The sequence below is a fragment of the Leucopleurus acutus genome, assembly GCF_964270905.1.
Source record: "Leucopleurus acutus genome assembly, chromosome: 11".
In the NCBI taxonomy this organism is placed as follows: domain Eukaryota; kingdom Metazoa; phylum Chordata; class Mammalia; order Artiodactyla; family Delphinidae; genus Leucopleurus; species Leucopleurus acutus.
In genome coordinates, this window is record NC_139152.1 from 91595398 (window position 1) to 91613220 (window position 17823).

The 17823-nt window shown below is 44.7% G+C and overlaps 1 long non-coding RNA gene across 1 annotated transcript in view; it reads right to left on the reverse strand.

The window, feature by feature from the left end:
* The window catches only part of LOC309969022, an 88363-nt gene that overhangs the window by 63924 nt on the left and 6616 nt on the right, over positions 1-17823 (reverse strand). The window contains exon 2 of the long non-coding RNA XR_014326600.1: positions 7670-7823. This is a non-coding gene — a long non-coding RNA (uncharacterized lncRNA). The remainder of the gene's footprint in view (positions 1-7669; positions 7824-17823) is intronic.

The following is a 17823-nucleotide window of genomic DNA, read 5'->3' on the forward strand; positions in this document are numbered from 1 at the left end:
GTCTGCCAACCAAGCCTATTACTTGCAGTAATCTATTCCATGCATTACCATTTTGAGCGCCAGCACGGGGAGACTGTGGTGGGTTGGTAGGGTTATTTTTCCCCCTCTTGCCAGTTGAGTTATTGTCTGCTTTTGTGGAATAAATTGCTGTAAGTTGAGTCACCAGCACTCCAAAATGGGCGAAAATATTCTAGATGCTCTATGGGCAGCTGACAACATTACAGAAATACACAAAGTGTATGTCCAAGTTTACACAGATGGTGATGAGTTGTGAGGGATGTCGGGAGAAGGGAAGGGGTGGGGGGTGGCCTCAGGCAGAGAGATGCTCACAACATGCTATTCTTCCTGCAACGGGGTTCAGCCTCTAGGAAGGGAGTTTGGGAGGTGAAATGCCAAGAAGATTTCAGCTACGAGGATAAACAAGGGGGCTGATGGCTGGAAAAACCAGCTTGGGAAATAAAATAAAACCAGCCTAGTAGGGATGGTATTGGGGACATTGCTGGTGCCCTGCTCACATCCCCTTTGATGGCTCTGACCTGTCCTGTGTGCCCATCACCCAGCCTCTAGGTGCTTTGATTCTCAAGGCTACACCTGTAAACTCTCTCTGGAAGCCTGCCCTTTGGGCTACTGGAGTGACTTTGCAACTCTGCAGTCCACCTCCCACCCCCAATCTCCAACCCCGTCCCCCAGCCCCATGACAGCTCTCAGCCAGTGACTGTCTGGTGTGACAGTATGAAAGCCCAGAGCCCAAAGCTCCGAGTGGGGAAGTGTTCTGAGGTTTAATATCCACTCCAGAGCTTCCCATGGAACCAGAACGATGCTGCGGCTTCGCCTAAGGTCGCGCGGCTGCTAGGCTTCTTCCCCTTCCCTGTCCTCCTTTCCCAACTTGCTTACAGGCTTCTCTGCGGAGCATCTCCTTAATAAACCACGTGGACACAAAGGTTGGTCTCAGGATCTGCCTCTGGGAAAGGACCCAGGGTTTGCAAGTCAGGAGGACTCTAACAACTGCAAGGGTCTGTGGGAATGAATTGTGGGAAATCCAGGAGCTGATGAGGCAGAAGTGTCCAGGGGAATTGAATGGGAGTTGAGGGCAGCAGTGGGATCCCCAGAAAATCCATCTGGCGCCTGAAAGAGCAGGTCAGCTCCACCGACCACTCCAAATATCTGGAAGGCATGTGATGACGCCACCAGGCAAATAAGAACTTTCCTGACCCCTTTTCCTCCTACCCTCCACATGCTCCTACCCAATGCTCCACAACCCCAGAGGAGCCAGAAATAGGAACTCTCAGTGGGAAAAAGAGAAGGACCATCTCCTTCCCAAAGCCAGAGCCCTACCTGCAGTCGGCCCAGCTGGATGGGGGAGGGAGGCATCTTACCTTGGAAACACACTGAAGTGCTGACTAATAGATTGGACTGTACATTCCAATTTCCGAACAAAGGTTCTGTTTTCTATCTTAAAGTGACCACACGGGTTTCTCTTGCCTCAGCTGACCCACAGAGCCATGAGGACACCAGAATTTTCCTCCAGCACCAGGGAAGGGACAACTCTTCTAAAGCCAGGGTTAGAGGGACAGGAAGAGACAATAATAAAGTGACTTTTAGAATTACACCTCACAAGTCCTGAAAGTTCGACACACCAGGACACATATAATAGACATTTGTCATGGGTGTTATTATTACCATCTGTACTGTAATTGATTTGCTGCATATAATGGTTTCTTATGACCCTAAGACAGACATGTTGTCAATGGGAACACTCTGGTGAGAACAGAGACAGAAAGATCAGTTAGGAGGCTGCTGGGATGAGGGATGATGTAGCAAATGCCAGGACTGGCTACCTAAAGCCATTTGCATTCCCCTTTCCCCTGCCTCCCTCTCCTATAGAGCCTGGAAAGTGAAATACTCACCTCCCCAGATTCCCCTGAGACCCGTGGGAGTCATGTGACATGGTTCTTGAGGCGTAGATGGAAGACTCTAGAGAAGGGGCCCCTTCCCAAATAAAAAGACAAAGGCTCTCAATTAAAAGGAGTGATGGCCTAGAATGTGGAAGTGATACTCAGAGAAGGAGCAGCTATCTTGTGACCATGAGAACCAATGCCAACGCTGAGGATGGTGGAAGAGAAAAAGTAGGAGGAGGGCTTCCCTGGTGGCGCAGGGTTGAGAGTCCGCCTGCCAATGCAGGGGACGCGGGTTCGTGCCCCGGTCCGGGAAGATCCCACATGCCGCGGAGTGGCTGGGCCCGTGAGCCATGGCCGCTGAGCCTGCGTGTCCGGAACCTGTGCTCCGCAACCAACGGGAGAGGCCGCAACGGTGAGAGGCCCGCGTACCCCAAAGAAAAAAAAAAAAAGTAGGAGGAGCCAGGGTCTCTGACGACATCCTTGGGCTTCCGTTCCGATCCTGAAGGCCTGTCCCAAACTTCTTGTTGCATATGATCAATTCGCCCTCTACTTTTTTAAGCCACTACAGCAGAGTTTCTTGATACTCAGTCCTAGCTGATCTGAATGATGAGGGCTTGACCTAGAGAAGCTGTAGAGGGACAGAAGGGGGAATGCGGGGGATGCTTCGGAGATATAACTGATAAGACTTGACACCTGATTGGACATGAGAGGAGGAGGGAATCAAGGATGAAAAGAGTGAGTGTCTTGCCCTAGATAAGGAATAGAGGAGTAGAAACAGATTTTAGCGGACAGAGGTAAATCCTCACCATTTTAACAAGTTGCTAAGAACTGAACTGTGTCCCCCTAAAATTCATATGTTGAACCCTAATGTGATGGCATTTGGAGCTGGGGCCTTTGGGAGGTAATTAAGTTTACATGAGGTCATGAGGGTAGCGCCCTCGTGATGGGACTAGTGAGCTTATAAGAAGAGGAAGGGACACCAGAGCTGTCCCCCTACCACATGAGGACACAACGAGAAGGCTGCCAGCCAGAGAGAGGGTTCTCACCAGGAACCCAATCGGCCAGCACCTTGACCTTGGACTTCCAGCCTCCAGAATACTGCGAAATAAATATCTGTTCCTTAAGCCAGCCAGTCTATGGTATTTTGTGTGGCAGCCCGAGCAAACTAATACCTAAGTACTGTACCTAAGTACTGTGTGTTGTGCTTATGAATGAGTTTTTTCTCCTATTGTCTCAAAGTTGTACATAAACCCCCAAATTTAGGACAATGGACACCAAATACTCTCACGTCTGAACAGAGCTGTGACACAGCCACGGAGGAGGATCTAAGAGCAGACAGAAGCACCTCTGCCCCCCAGTCATCCCCCCTCCCAGAGCCCCTCCAGCCTCTATTAGCAGAAGAGCTAATATCTAAATTTAAGGGGATGCATTAGAGAAGAGAGCCTTGATCTACGGGGAGAGGGCGGCCACTTTTCCTTTCCTGCCACATACCCCTCCCCTCCCCCAGCCAACCTCAAGAAAACCACTTACAAAGATTAGGGCTCAGTCTCCCTTTGGGTTCCCCCAGAAGGAGACCTTGACACAAGGGTTGAAGGACAAGTGGTTCACTTGAGAGATGATCCCAGGAAACACCAAGAGGGCAGTGAGAAAGAGGAGGGGAAATGAGGGCAGTGAAAAGGGTTTGGTTATTGAGCAAGGGACCCCTTGAACAACGGAGCTGAATCCCGCTGGGGAGCGCTGGGGTCAGGGAGGAGCACGAGCCCCAGAGCTATCCCCCATCAAGGGACAAGGGGACAATGGGGGTTAATTCACCAACACTCATTAGCCATCAGCTGGGGGCTGCTGCTGGGCTGTTGATTCCCTGCACTTCTGTCTGCCACTCCTGCCAAGGCCCCCGTAGAAAGCTCTGGGGCAAAGAGATGCAGGGGCTGCCCCAGAAGTCAGCAAGCGGGCACTTTGGGGGGGGCGGGGCACCCCAGCACCTGCTCCAGGTGGCCTGAAAGGAAGGAGGCTGAGTCTGTGTTAATGTCGCAGGCTTTCCAACTTTCCCTCTAACTCAACGGGGAAGAAAAGAATTGGAGAGAGGATGGAGGAAGAAGCTGTGAGCTCCACCGTCAGCAACGGCACGGGGGCGGGTGGTAAGGATGGCCAGGGGGCAGGACCGCGGAGAGGTCTCCACAGGGCCCTCGGAGAAACCCACACGGGGGCCCCTTGGCTCTCAACCTTCTCATCCCCCACCCCGTGCGGGTCCCTGCTGCCCTGGGTCAAGTGTGCGCTGCAGGGAGGGAAGAGGGCACGAACTAGAATGCGGAATTGAAGTTCTCAGCTGCAAATAACCAGAGAGCTGTGGGATCTGCCTGCAGCAGTATGAGAGGGAGACAGTAGTGTGTATTGTGCCCCCACGTGGTCAAGAAGGTCCAATACCTCCACATGGTGATGCTACTGAGTACCAGACACACAGCCCTGTGCTTGGCATCGGCGAGCTCGGTTAATCCGCTCAGCAACATTACGAGCAAGGCATTACCGTCCTGATTGTACAGCTGAGAAACGTGAAGCTCATAAAAGCCACACAGTTTGCTGAGAATCATACAGCTGATGTGTAGCGGAGTCTAAATTCAAACCCAGGCAGCTCTGCCTGACTTTTAGGTTAATTTTAGATGCCTCGTTCATTGACTGGTAGGTGGAGAAACAAATCATGCAATATCCATACAATAGAATACTACTCAGTCATAAAAAGGAACAAACTACTGCTGCAAGACAGAACATGGGTGAATCTCAAAGACATTACCATACGTGAAAGGAACCAGGCACATTCTGTGGGACGCCATTTCTGTGAAATTCCAGAAAAGGCAAAATACAGGGACAGGAAGCAGATCAGTAGTCGCCAGGGGCCAGAGATGGGGGAGGCAAGGGGGCCATGAGGAAACTGGGGGGGGGGGTGCCAGAAATGTTCTATATCGTGAGCATGGTAGAGCTTATGCTCTTGTGTGCCTTTGCCAAAACTGAGATAGCCGCTTGAAATGGTCAATCACATTATATACAAATTATACCTCAAAAAAGATGATAAAAACCTTGGACGCCTGAGTTGGAAGTGCCAATGGAAATATCATGGCAGAGATGGGTCTGGAGTTCAGAGGACGTGCTTGGCTGCAGAGTTTGTGAGTCATCGGGGTATCACACAATAGACACCTGGCGAGTGGATGAGCTTACCGAGGGAGAATGTGCAGAGCAAGAAAGGCAGAAAAAGGAGCATGCAACCCTGCAAAACCCCAAAATTAAAGGGGCAAAGCTCAGGAAGGAGACTGCAAAAGAACCATCAGAGCAATGGAAGGAAAACCAGAAACGGTGTCCAAGAAGCGGCCAGAGAGGGCTGTTGTGTGAGCCCTTGGTTCTTCCTTGGCCAATGTGGCTCTGGAAACCAGGATGGCAGAGTGGGAGGAAAAGTGAAGCTAATGGGGGCAGCAGAGGGGGACAAGGCAGGAAGGGAGCAAAGCTTTTCCTCGTGCTTGAGCGGGTGCTGAGAAAAGGGTAGCTGACCCTCTCCCCATCCCCCTGCCCACGCTACCCACCCAGCATCATTCTTGGTTCCTCAGACACAGAAACCCAGAAAACCACACCCTGCTGAGGACTCCAGACCTCCCCCAAGGGTGTTAGCAGAACCAAGGGGGTTCTGGCCATGTTAAGGCACAGGCTGGGTGCAGGGGTGGGAGGTGGCAGAAACAGAGAAATTAAGAGTCAGATGAGAGGCAGCAGAGGAGAAAAAAGGAGAGAGAACAGAGAGAGAATCTAGAGAAAATCTCTGGCCAGGAGGGGCCTCAGATGAATTCTAGACCGCCTCCCCCACCTCGGAAATTGAGCAGCTGAGACAAAAGAGGAGAAGGAGGAAAAGATAAAAGCAGTGACACTGGCCGATGTTTGCGCCTCGTTTATGCACTCGACAGACACGTGTAGACAGCTTACTGTGTGCTACAGGCCAGGAATCAAGGCCAAAAAGGGCAGAGTCCTGGGCTTCCCTGCTGGCGCAGTGGCTGAGAGTCCGCCTGCCGATGCAGGGGACGCGGGTTTGTGCCCCGGTCCGGGAAGACCCCACATGCCGCGGAGCGGCTGGGCCCGTGAGCCATGGCCGCTGGGCCTGCGCGTCCGGAGCCTGTGCTCCGCAGCGGGAGAGGCCACAGCAGTGAGAGGCCCGCGTACCGCCAAAAAAAAAAGGGCAGAGTCCGGCTCTCTGGGGGTCCACAGTCCAAAAGAGGGGACAGCCACGTCCCGTGGAAAGTTACTCTCTGTGCTGCTCACAAGGGTCAGTGTCTCAAAGCTCCCAGCCCTTAGTTCTCAAAGTATTTGCATGAGCCGGGGTCAATACAGATTTGGGGGGGGTCTGAAGCTTATGCAGAGATGCCTCTTGTGGAAAAATAATTCAAATTTATAAATGCAAAATTGGGTACAAAAGTAGAAGGGGTCTGTGCAAGTGAGAGACCCTGAAGCTTAAGCTTTTTTGGCTTTTATAGCAATTCCTGCTCTGACCACACTTAAATTGTAGGGAAAGTAAGTACTTCTAAACTGGGCCAGCAGTGCCCTCTAGTGGAAACACAGAGGAAAGCCTCAGAGAGCCCCAAAGCTCGGACACAGGTGCCCCGCACAGCACAAAGCCAGGCAGGCCAATTTGGCCATCGGCTTTCCCGAAGTTTCTCATCAGCCCCACCTTCCAACCCCAGAGTTGTGTCATTATCATTAGAGGTTCAGAGATCAGCATGTACAGTTACCTGCAGTTGGATCTGAGGCAAGTAACTACCCTTCTGAACTTCAGTTTCCTTTCCCATAAATAAGATGTATCTGTATACGATTAAATTAACTGTCTACTTTGAAGGGTGGTTCTAAGGATTAAATAAGATGACTCACATGTAAGTGCTTTATACAAAGCGCAGTTTGATGTGTACGTTATTTTTTAAGGAAAATGTATTGACACTGACCTATGTTTCTGCTTCTCAATCAACTCTTCTGAAGAAATCACCTTTACTATGCCCCCAAGACGGACCATGCAGGGCCCCAGTTACACTGTGCAGGATGGAAAGGGGGTGTGTGTCTACCTCATGCACAACTCTGCAGCCCCCAGGAGAGTCAGGTGGGAGTTTATTCATCTCCGGAGCACCCCCAGCATTTCCCTTCCAAAACAGTCTTTAAAAAAGTCGGTGTGGGGACTTCCCTGGTGGCGCAGTGGTTAAGAATCCGCCTGCCGATGCAGGGGACACGGGTTTGAGCCCTGGTCCGGGAAGATTCCACATGCCGCAGAGCAACTAAGCCCGTGCGCCACAGCTGCTGAGCCTGCACTCTAGAGCCCGCGAGCCACAACTACTGAGTCCGCATGCCACAACTACTGAAGTCCGCGCGCCTGAAGCCCGTGCTCCGCAACAAGAGAAGCCACCGCAGTGAGAAGCCCACGCACCACAACGAAGAGTAGCCCCCACTCGCCACAACAAGGGGAGCCCGCGCGCAGCAACGAAGACCCAATCAACCAAAAATAAATAAATAAATAATAAACAAAATAAATAAATAAATGGCCCTAGTGGGACTTCCCTGGTGGTCCACCGCCTTCCCTGCGCTTCCACTGCCAGGTGGCCCAGGTTCGATCCCTGGTCGGGGAACGAAGATCCCGCAAGCCACACAATGCAGCCAAAAATAAATTAATAAATAAATGCCCCTAGTGATGAAAATGAATAAATAAAATTTGGTACATTGCCGCCATAGAATACTATACATCTGTGAAAATAAATTACCTGGTTGTGTACGTGTCAACACAGACGGACAGCAAAGACAAAATTCTGTGTCTGTGCATTCTGCAGCTTGGTTTCTGAGGCCTTCTCTTCTTTTTCCTCCCTGATCAGTCCAGCTAGAGATTTATCCATTTTATTGATCTTCTCAAAGGATGACCTTTTGAAAATAAAATAATTGGAGTAATTTTAGACTTACAGAAAACTTGCAAAGATAGTCCAGAAAGTTCTCATACACCCCCCCACCCACCCAGTTTCAGGTTCCCTTTATATTACTATCTCACATTACTGTTGTATATTTGTCAACTCTAAGAAACCAACACTGATACATTATTATTAACAAAACTCTAGACTCTGGATTTTCCAGGTTTTCTATTAATGTCCTTTTTCTGTTCCAGGATCCATTCTGGAATACCACTTCATGTTTTGTTGTGTTAGTGTCTTCTGGTCTGTGACAATTTTTCAGCCTTCCCTGGTTTTTCATTACCTTGACAGTCTTGAGGAGTACTGGTCAGGTATTTTGGAGAAGGTCCCTCAATTTGGGTGTGTCTGATGTATTTTCTTGTGATTTGTCCGGAGTAATGGATGTAGGGGAAGAATACCTCAAGGTGAAGTGTCCTTCTCATCTGGCATATCAGAGATGACTAGTATCATTTGGTTAAGGTAGCATTTGTCAGGATTCTGCATCAACACTTACTATCTTCTCTTTCCATAATTTACTCTTCAGAATTGAGTCACTAAGTCTAGACAACTCTCAAATGGAGAGGTGGGAATTAAGCTCAACCTCCTGGTGGGGGCCAGGGGTGTCTTGCATATACTATTTGGGATTCTTCTACAATGCATATTTGTCTCTTCTCCTTTATTTATTTATTTATTCATTCATTCATTCATTCATTTATATCATTACAGACTCATGTATATTTATTTTATAATCTGTGTTACGATCCAATATATCATTTAGTTTGTTGCTTGAATTGCTCCAGCTTTGACCATTGGGAGTCCTTTCAGGCTGATTCATCTGTCCCTTTGACATACCCTCACCCCCTTCTCTCTTTGTTAAGAACTCTCCTTACTTTCTGGTACTACGGACTCATTTGGATTTTCTCTTCCCCAGCCTAGAATCCATTTTTCAGTCTCATTTCTTTTCTCTATTTTTCCTCTGCTTTCCACTTTACTGATTTCTGCCCTTCCCTTTATTACTTCCTCTCTTCCACTTATTTTGAGTTTAATTTGCTCTTTTTTTCCTCTCATTTCTTAAGGTGAAAGTTGATGTCCTTGATTTAAAACTTTGAGACCTGTCTTTTTTTTTTTTTTAAGATATTAGGGGTAGGAGTTTATTAATCTATTTATTTTTGGTGTGTTGGGTCTTCGTTTCTGTGCGAGGGCTATCTCCAGTTGTGGCAAGCGGGGGCCACTCTTCATCATGGTGCGCGGGCCTCTCACTATCACGGCCTCTCTTGTTGAGTAGCACAGGCTCCAGAGGCGCAGGCTCAGTAGCTGTGGCTCACGGGTCTAGTTGCTCCGTGGCATGTGGGATCCTCCCAGACCAGGGCTTGAACCCGTGTCCCCTGCATTAGCAGGCAGATTCTCAACCACTGCGCCACCAGGGAAGCCCTGAGACCTGTCTTTTGCTGATAGATGTATTTAGTGCTATAAATTTTCCCCTAAGCAGTACTTTAGCTGCATCTCACAAATTTGGATATGTTTTATTTTCATTCTAATTCAGTTCAAAATACTTTCTAATTTCCCTTTTATTTTTGGACCTATGCATGATTTAGAAGTATATTATTTCATCTCCAGATATTTGAGAATTTTCCAAGTATCTTTATGTTATTAATTTCTAATTTAATTCCATTGTTGTTAGAGAACATATTTTATATGACTTGAATCCTTTTTAAATTTATTAAGACTTTCTTTAGGGCTCACTGTACAGTCTATCTATCTTGGTAAATGTTCCATGTGCCCTTACAAAGTATGTATTGCTGTTGGGTGGAATGTTCTGTTAATGTCAATTAGGCCAATTAACATGCTGCTCAAGTCTTTAGTGGCATTCCTGATTTTCTGTTTACTTATTCTATCGGTTATTGAGAGACAGTTGTTGAAATCTCTGATATAATTGTGTATATGTCTATTTCTCCTTACAGTTCTATCAGCTTTTGCTTCATGTATTTTGAAGCTCTGTTATTGGACCATAAACATTTAAGATTGTTATGTCCTCTTAATAAATTGACCTACTTATCATTGTGAATAACCCCCCCCCTTTCTCTCTGGTAATATTCTTTACTCTGAAATCTACTTTGTCTAATATAAAAAGTTACTCCAGCTTTCTTTAGAATGTCTTAGGCTGCTGTAACAAAATACCACAGACAGGGTGGCTGAAACAACAAACATTTATTTCTCATAGTTGTGGAGGCTGGAAGTCCAAGATCAAGCTGCTGGCAGATCCAGTGTCTGGTGAGAACCCACTTTCTGGTTTGCAGATGGTCTTTTCCTCATTGTATCCTCACGTGGCAGAGAGCAGAACAAGAGAGAGGAAGAAAGCTCTCCTACATCTCTTTTTACAAGGGCACTAATCCCATTTGTGAAGGCTACATCCTCATGACTCTATTAACTCACAAAGGTCCTACCTCCAAACACCATCACATTGGGGATTAGGTTTCAACATATGAATTTGATGGGGCAGGGGGAACTTCAGTCTATAGCACCATATTTTTTTCCATATTTTACTTTTAATTTATTTGTGCTTTATATTTAAAGTGGGTTTCTTATAAGCAGCATATAGTTAGGAGATTTTTTCCCCAACCTGTCAATTTCTTTTATTTTTGTATTGTTTACGCCATTTCCATTTAATGCAATTATTGATATGGTTGGTTTCAACCTACCATCTTGCTACTTGTTTTCTGTTTCTCCCATCTTTACTTTGTTGCCTTTTCTCTCTTTTTCTGCCTTCTTTTGGACTAATTAAGTATTTTTATGATTTCCTTCTATCTCTTTCTTTGGCTTATAAGCTATAACTCTTTTGAGTGTTTCTGTGATTGCTTCAAGATTTACACTATACATCTTTAACTTATCTCAGTCTGTCTTCAAGTGATATTTACCACTTCATATATATTACAAGGATCTTTCAACACTTTACTTCCTTTTTTACCACTCTTGACCTTTGTGATGTTGTTGTCATTCATCTTATTTTACATATGTTTTTAAAAACCCACAATTCGTTGTGACTATTTTTGCTTTTAAAAGCCAATTTTCACTTAAAGAGATTTCAAAGAAAACAAGCTTTCACATTTACACACATAGTTACCACTCCCAGTGCTGTTTATTCCTTTATGCAGATCCAGATTTCCATCTGGGATCATATTCCTTCCACCTAAAGGAATTCCTTTAACATTCTTGTGAAAGTCTGCTGGTAATGAAATTTTTAGCTTCTGAAATTATTTCATTTTTATATCAGTTATAGCTTCATTTGAAAGATACTTTTGCTGGGTATAGAATCCTAGGTTGACTTCTTTTTCAGGACATTACAGATGGTGCTCCACTGTCTTCTGGTTTACACTGTTTCAAACAAGAAGTCTGATGTCATCCTTATCTGTGCTCTTTTTTGTGTAATATATGTGGGGTCCCAAAGGTCACCCACATATTCAGAAATCTGTTAGAAGGACTCATAGGATTCACCATATAGCTGTACTCATGGCTAAGATTAATTATAGCAACATATAAGGATACACAGTAAGGATACAATACAGTAAAGATACACAGTAGGGGCACACAGTGAGTATACATAAGGGGAAAAGACACAGGAACAGCCTGGAGGAACCCATGTACAGACTTCCTTATGCTCTCTCTCCCATAAGTCGTCACACAGTGCACTCTTCCCCTGCAGTAAAAATGAAGGAACATGTGTGATATTCCTACCCAGAGAAGCCCATTGGATACTCAAAGCTTATATTGGGGGGTTGGTCATGCCAACTCTGCCTAGCATGTACTAAAATTCCAGACTTCCAAAGAGAAAGCAGGTGTTCATCTTAAATCACATTGTTTGCACAAATGGCAGGCACAGTGCGCAACTCCTACCAGTTAGGAAAGGGTGGAAACCCCCCACCCCAAAATCCAACTTCACAGACACCAGCCAAGGGCCAAATTTTCTAAGGATAGTAGTCTTAGGTCTGCAATGTTAAGTCTTTTCTGCACAAAATGTCTTCTTTTTCTATTTATGCCTTTAAGATTTTCTCTCTATCACTGGTTTTAAGCAATTAGCTAATGATGTGCCTTGGTGTCATTTTCTTTATGTTTGTGATTTTGGAAAATTTGGAAAATTTGATACCAATATTTCTTCAAATAGTTTTTTTGTATCCTCTCTCTCTCCTCTCTCTCCTCTTTCATGGACTCAAATTACACTTACATTAAACTTAATCTTTTCCTACAGCTCACTGATACTCTTCATTTTGCTGGTGGTGGGGGGTCTCTTCTCTCTGTTTCATTTTGCATAGTGTCTCTAGCTATATCTTAAAGTTCATTAAACTTTTCTTCTTCAGTGTCTAATTGACCATAAATCCCATTTAGTATATTTTCCATCTCAGACATTGTAGCTTTCATCTCTAGAAATTTTATCTAAGTCTCTTATTTTCTGATATTTTTGATGTCTTTACTGAAATATAATTGACATGTATTAAACTGCACATATTTAAAGTATGATATTAGATGAAGTTTTGACATATATAAACACCAATGAGACAATTGCCACAATCAAGGTAATAAAATAATATAGAGCGCATCCATGGACCACAGTGGAATCAAACTAGAAACAAAGATACAGAAAAATTTCCACGTGCTTGAAAACTAAGCAACACACTTTTAATAATCCTTAAGTTAAAGAGGAAGTTTCAAAGAAATAGACAAATAACACTGAATGAATATAAAACATATGAAAATCATGGGACACAGCTAAAGCAGGGACAAGAGGGAAATGTATAGCATTAAATGCACACATTAGAAAAGAGAAATGTGGGAGACATCAGAAACATGGCAGAGTGAAAAATCTACTCTTGTCTCTCCCCGTCAATCTACAGCCAGTAAAAAAAAATCCACAACTCAACAAAGGTGCCTCTGCCCAACATAACAGGTCGCCGAAGAATTTCACACATTTGCATGTCTAAAGGTGGGTGGGCTGTAACACACAGAGGAGGGAACAGCAGCCATGGTTCCTGCAATCCTACCCCTCCGACCAGGCACAGAGCCCACAGCTTCAGAGAACCCAGGGACAGCAAGGAAGGCAGCACACATGACTCCAGTCACCCAACCACACCAGTGCCCACTGCCACTGCTAACTGGCCAGCAGCAGCAGTGAGGCCTGGGACCCCATCCCTCCAGCTGCTGAGGCACACGTGATCCCAGCCCCCGCCTCCCTCCATTCACAGTGGCAGAATTCATGAACCCAACAACAATGGACAAGGTAGAGGCACCTGCACGACCCTGGCTTCTTCCCCTGCATCGCCCCTCTCCCTCCACAGCAGCAGAGCCTGTGACTCAGGGAGTCCCAGATGCAAGGGAAGAGCCCGCCATCCCGGTGATGACAGAGGCTCTGGCAGAAGCAAGGCAGCAAACACCCAGGTGGCACAAGAAGCAACAACAAAGGCACAGAGCCACACCTCTTGCAGAGCCAGTGGAGGCTGGAAAGTGCCACGCTCAAATTTTACCAGGGGCAGCTCAGGCAAGAGAAACCAAGAATGTGTAGGACAGCGCCACCTACCAGAAAACAAAAGAAAGGAATCAAACACCTAACCTGTCTTTTAATATCAGCAGAGGAATAATTCATCAAACAACATGAAGAGCCACAGTAACACTACACGAAAAGAAAGTGACAATTCTCCAGAAGCCAAACTTAAAGTCACAAAATATTGCAATCTAATGGATAGAGAATTCAAAACAGCTGTCATGGAGAAACTCAACAAGATGCAAGAAAACACAGGAAGGCAGTTTAATGAGCTCACGAATAAAATTAATGAACAAAAAGGATATTTTACCAAAGAGATTGAAATTCTAAAAAAGAACCAAACAGAAATTCTGGAGCTGGTGGACACAATAAACGAGATAAAGAATGCATTAAAAAGCATTGGAAATACAGCAGACTATATCGAAAAAAAGAATTAGTGAGCTCAAAGACAGAAATCTAAAAATGATACAAGAGAAAAGGTAAACAAGACATTTTTAAAATGAGGAAATCCTACAAGAGCTATTCAACTCTTTTAGGAAGGGCAGCATTAGAATAATGAGTATCCCAGAAGGAGAAGAGAAGGAAAAGGGAGCAGACAGATTATTTAAAGAAATAATAGCTGAGAACCTCCCAAACCTGGGGAAGAAACTGGATATATAAGTCCATGAAACTAAGAGAACACCTAATTACCTTAATGCAAAAAGACCTTCTCCAAGACACATAATATTAAAATTGCCAAAAGTCAGTAACAAAGAAAGAATTTTAAAGGCAGCTGGGGGAAAAGGATGGTAATCTACAAAGGAACTCCAATTAAGCTATCAGCAGATTTCTTAACAGAAACCCTACAGGCCAAGAGGGAGTAAAATGACATTCTCAAAATACTGAAAGATTAAAAATTTTCACCCAGGAATATTCTAGGGGAGTTGCCTGGTGGTCTAGTGGTTAGGATTCAGCACTTTCACTGTCGTGGCCTGGGTTCAATCCCTGATCAGAGAACTGAGATCCCACAAGCTGTGCAGTGTGGCCAGAATTTTTTTTTAAATTCTAGACAGCAGGGCTTCCCTGGTGGCGCAGTGGTTGAGAGTCCGCCTGCCAATGCAGGGGACGCGGGTTCGTGCCCCGGTCCGGGAAGATCCCACATGCCGCGGAGCAGCTGGGCCCGTGAGCCATGGCCGCTGAGCCTGCGCGTCCGGAGCCTGTGCTCCGCAACGGGAGAGGCCACAACAGTAAGAGACCCGCGTACCGCAAAAAAAAAAAAAAAAATTCTATACAGCAAAGTAATCATTCATATATGAACAAGAAATAAAGACCTTCCCAGACAAACGAAAGCTGAGGGAGTTCATCAACACTAGACCTGCCTTATAAGAGATGTTGAAAGGAGCTTTCTACCAGAAAAAAGTAGTCAAAATACACAAAACTTTGAACGAGGTCATAAGCAGACAGAACCAGAAAACTGCAACTCTCTATCAGATTGTATAGGTTTTTACATGATGCTCTATTACAGCATAAAGGTTAAAGGGAGAAAAGAAGAAGGCAGAAAAATAACTACAGCTATCTCAGTTTGGCAACAAACTCACAACATAAAACGGGATCATTTAAGACAAAAGAAACATAAAAGGGTAAGAGGTAAAGGATAGAATACATAAAACTAAATGAAGATAAGATGCAAGCAACAGAAAAAGGACTACTTTATCTTTGAGGCATTTTATACAAGCCTCCGGGTAACCACAAAACATAAACATGGAGCATAGAAACGCCATATTTTTTAAAAAAGGAAATTCAGAAAAATATAGAAAACCACCAAACCAAACTGGCAGCCAGAAATACAAGGAAAAGAAACAATAGACATATAGAGCAATCAGAAAACAGAAAATAAAATGGCAGTATCGGGACTTCCCTGGTGGCGCAGTGGTTAAGAATCCCCCTGCCAATGCAGGGGACACAGGTTCAATTCCTGGTCCGGGAAGATCCCACATGCCACGGAGCAACTAAGCTCATGCACCACAACTACTGAAGCCTGTGCTCCTAGAGCCCGTGCTCCACAACAAAAGAAGCCACCACAATGAGAAGCCTGCACACCACAACAAAGACCCAACGCAGCCAAAAATAAAAATTAAATTAATTTATTTTTTTAAAATGCAGTACCAAATCCTAATATATCCATAATCGCCTTAAATGTAAATGGATTGAATTCATCAATCAAAAGACACAGAGTGGGACTTCCCTGGTGGCCCAGTGGTTAAGAATCCATTTGCCAATGCTGGTGACATGGGTTCAACCCCTGGTCCAGGAAGATCCCACATGCCACGGAGCAACTAAGCCCACGCACCACAACTACTAAGCCTGCGCTCTAGAACCCACAAGCCACAACTAGTAAGCCCTTGCGCAACAACTACTGAGCTCATGCACCACAACTACTGAAGCCCACATGCGCTAGGTCCTGCATGCTGCAACTACTGAGCCCGTGTGTTGCAACTACTGAAGCCCACGAGCCTATAGCCCGTGCTCCACAACAAGAGAAGCCATCACAATGAGAAGCCCCTGCTTGCCACAACTAGAGAAAGCCCGTGCGCAGCAGTGAACACCCCAACGCAGCCAAAATAAATAAATAAAATTTTAAAAAGACACAGAGTGACTGGAGGGATTAAAAAACAAGACCCAGGGCTTCCCTGGTGGCGCAGTGGTTGGGAGTCCACCTGCCAATGCAGGGGACACGGGTTCGTGCCCCGGTCCGGGAAGATCCCACATGCTGCGGAGCGGCTGGGCCCGTGAGCCATGGCCGCTGAGCCTGCACATCCAGAGCCTGTGCTCCGCAACGGAAGAGGCCACAACAGTGAGAGGCCCGCGTACCGCAAAAAAAAAAAAAACAAGACCCAACTATAAGCTGCCTCCAGGAAACATACCTCGGCTCTAAAGACGCACATAGGCTAAAAGTGACGGGATGGAAGATAATACTTCAAGCCAATACTTCAAGCCAAAAGAAAGCAGGTGTGGCCATCCTCATATCAGACACAATAGACTTCAAGCCAAAAAGGTAACAAGAGATAAAAATGGACAGTATATAATAACAAAGGGGACAATTCATCAAGAAGACATAATAGTGATTAATACCTATACACCAAACATAGGAGCACCAAAATATATAAAACAATTATTAACAGACCTGAAGGGGAAATTGACAGCAACACAATAATAGTAGGAGACTTTAACACCCTGCTTACATCAGTAGATAGATCATCCAGACAGAAAATCAACAAGGAAATAGCAGCCTTAAATGAAACATTAGACCAAATGGATGTGATAGATTTGTACAGAATATTCCAACCAAATGCAACATACATATTCTGTCAAGTGCAAATGGAACTTTCTCAAGAATAGACCATATGCTGGGACACAAAACAAGTCTCAGTAAAGCTAAGAAGATTGAAATTAAAGACTGCAATTTAAGAAGGCTGAAATTGTATCAAGCATATTCTCCGATCACAATCGAATGAAACTAGAAGAAAACTGCAAAAATCACAAATATGTGGAGACTGAACAACATGCTACTGAACAACTATTGGGTCAACGAAGAAATCAAAAAGTACCTGAAGACAAAGGGAAATGAAAATACAACATACCAAAATCTATGGGATACAGCAAAAATGGTACTAAGAGGGAAGTTTATAGTAATACAGGCCTACCTCAAGAAACAAAAATCTCAAATAAAGAATCTAACCTTACACCTAAAGGAACAGAAGGGACATACCTCAACATAATAAAAGCCATATAAGACAAACCCACAGCTAACATCATACTCAATAGTGAAAATTGAAAGCTATCCCTCTAAAATCAGTAGCAAGACAAGGATGCCCACTCTCACCACTCTTCTTCAACATAGTATTAGAAGTCCTAGCAAGAGCAATTAGGCAAGAAAAAGAAATAAAATGCATCCAAATTGGAAAGGAAGAAGTAAAACTGTCATTATTTGCAGATGACATGATTTTTATATATAGAAAACCATACAGATTCCATCAAAATACTATTAGAAATAAACGAATACAGTGAAGTTGCAGGATACAAAATCAATATACAAAAATCTGTTGCATTTCTATACACTAACAATGAGCTAGCAGAAACAGAAATTAAGAAAATAATCTCATTTACAATTGCAATAAAGAAGAATAAAACACCTAGGAATAAATTTAACCAAGGAGATGAAAGACTTGTACATTGGAAACTACAGTAAGTCCCCTACATACAAACGAGTTCCGTTCTGAGAGTACGTTTTTAAGTCCAATTTGTTCAAAGTTAGCCTAGGTACCCAACTAACACAATTGGCTATATAGTACTGCACTGTAATGGGTTTATAATACTTTTCACACAAATAATACATAAAAAGACAAACCTTGAAAAGTACAGCAGTACCAGCTACATCGCTGCTGCTTTTACACTTGCTTCCAGACAT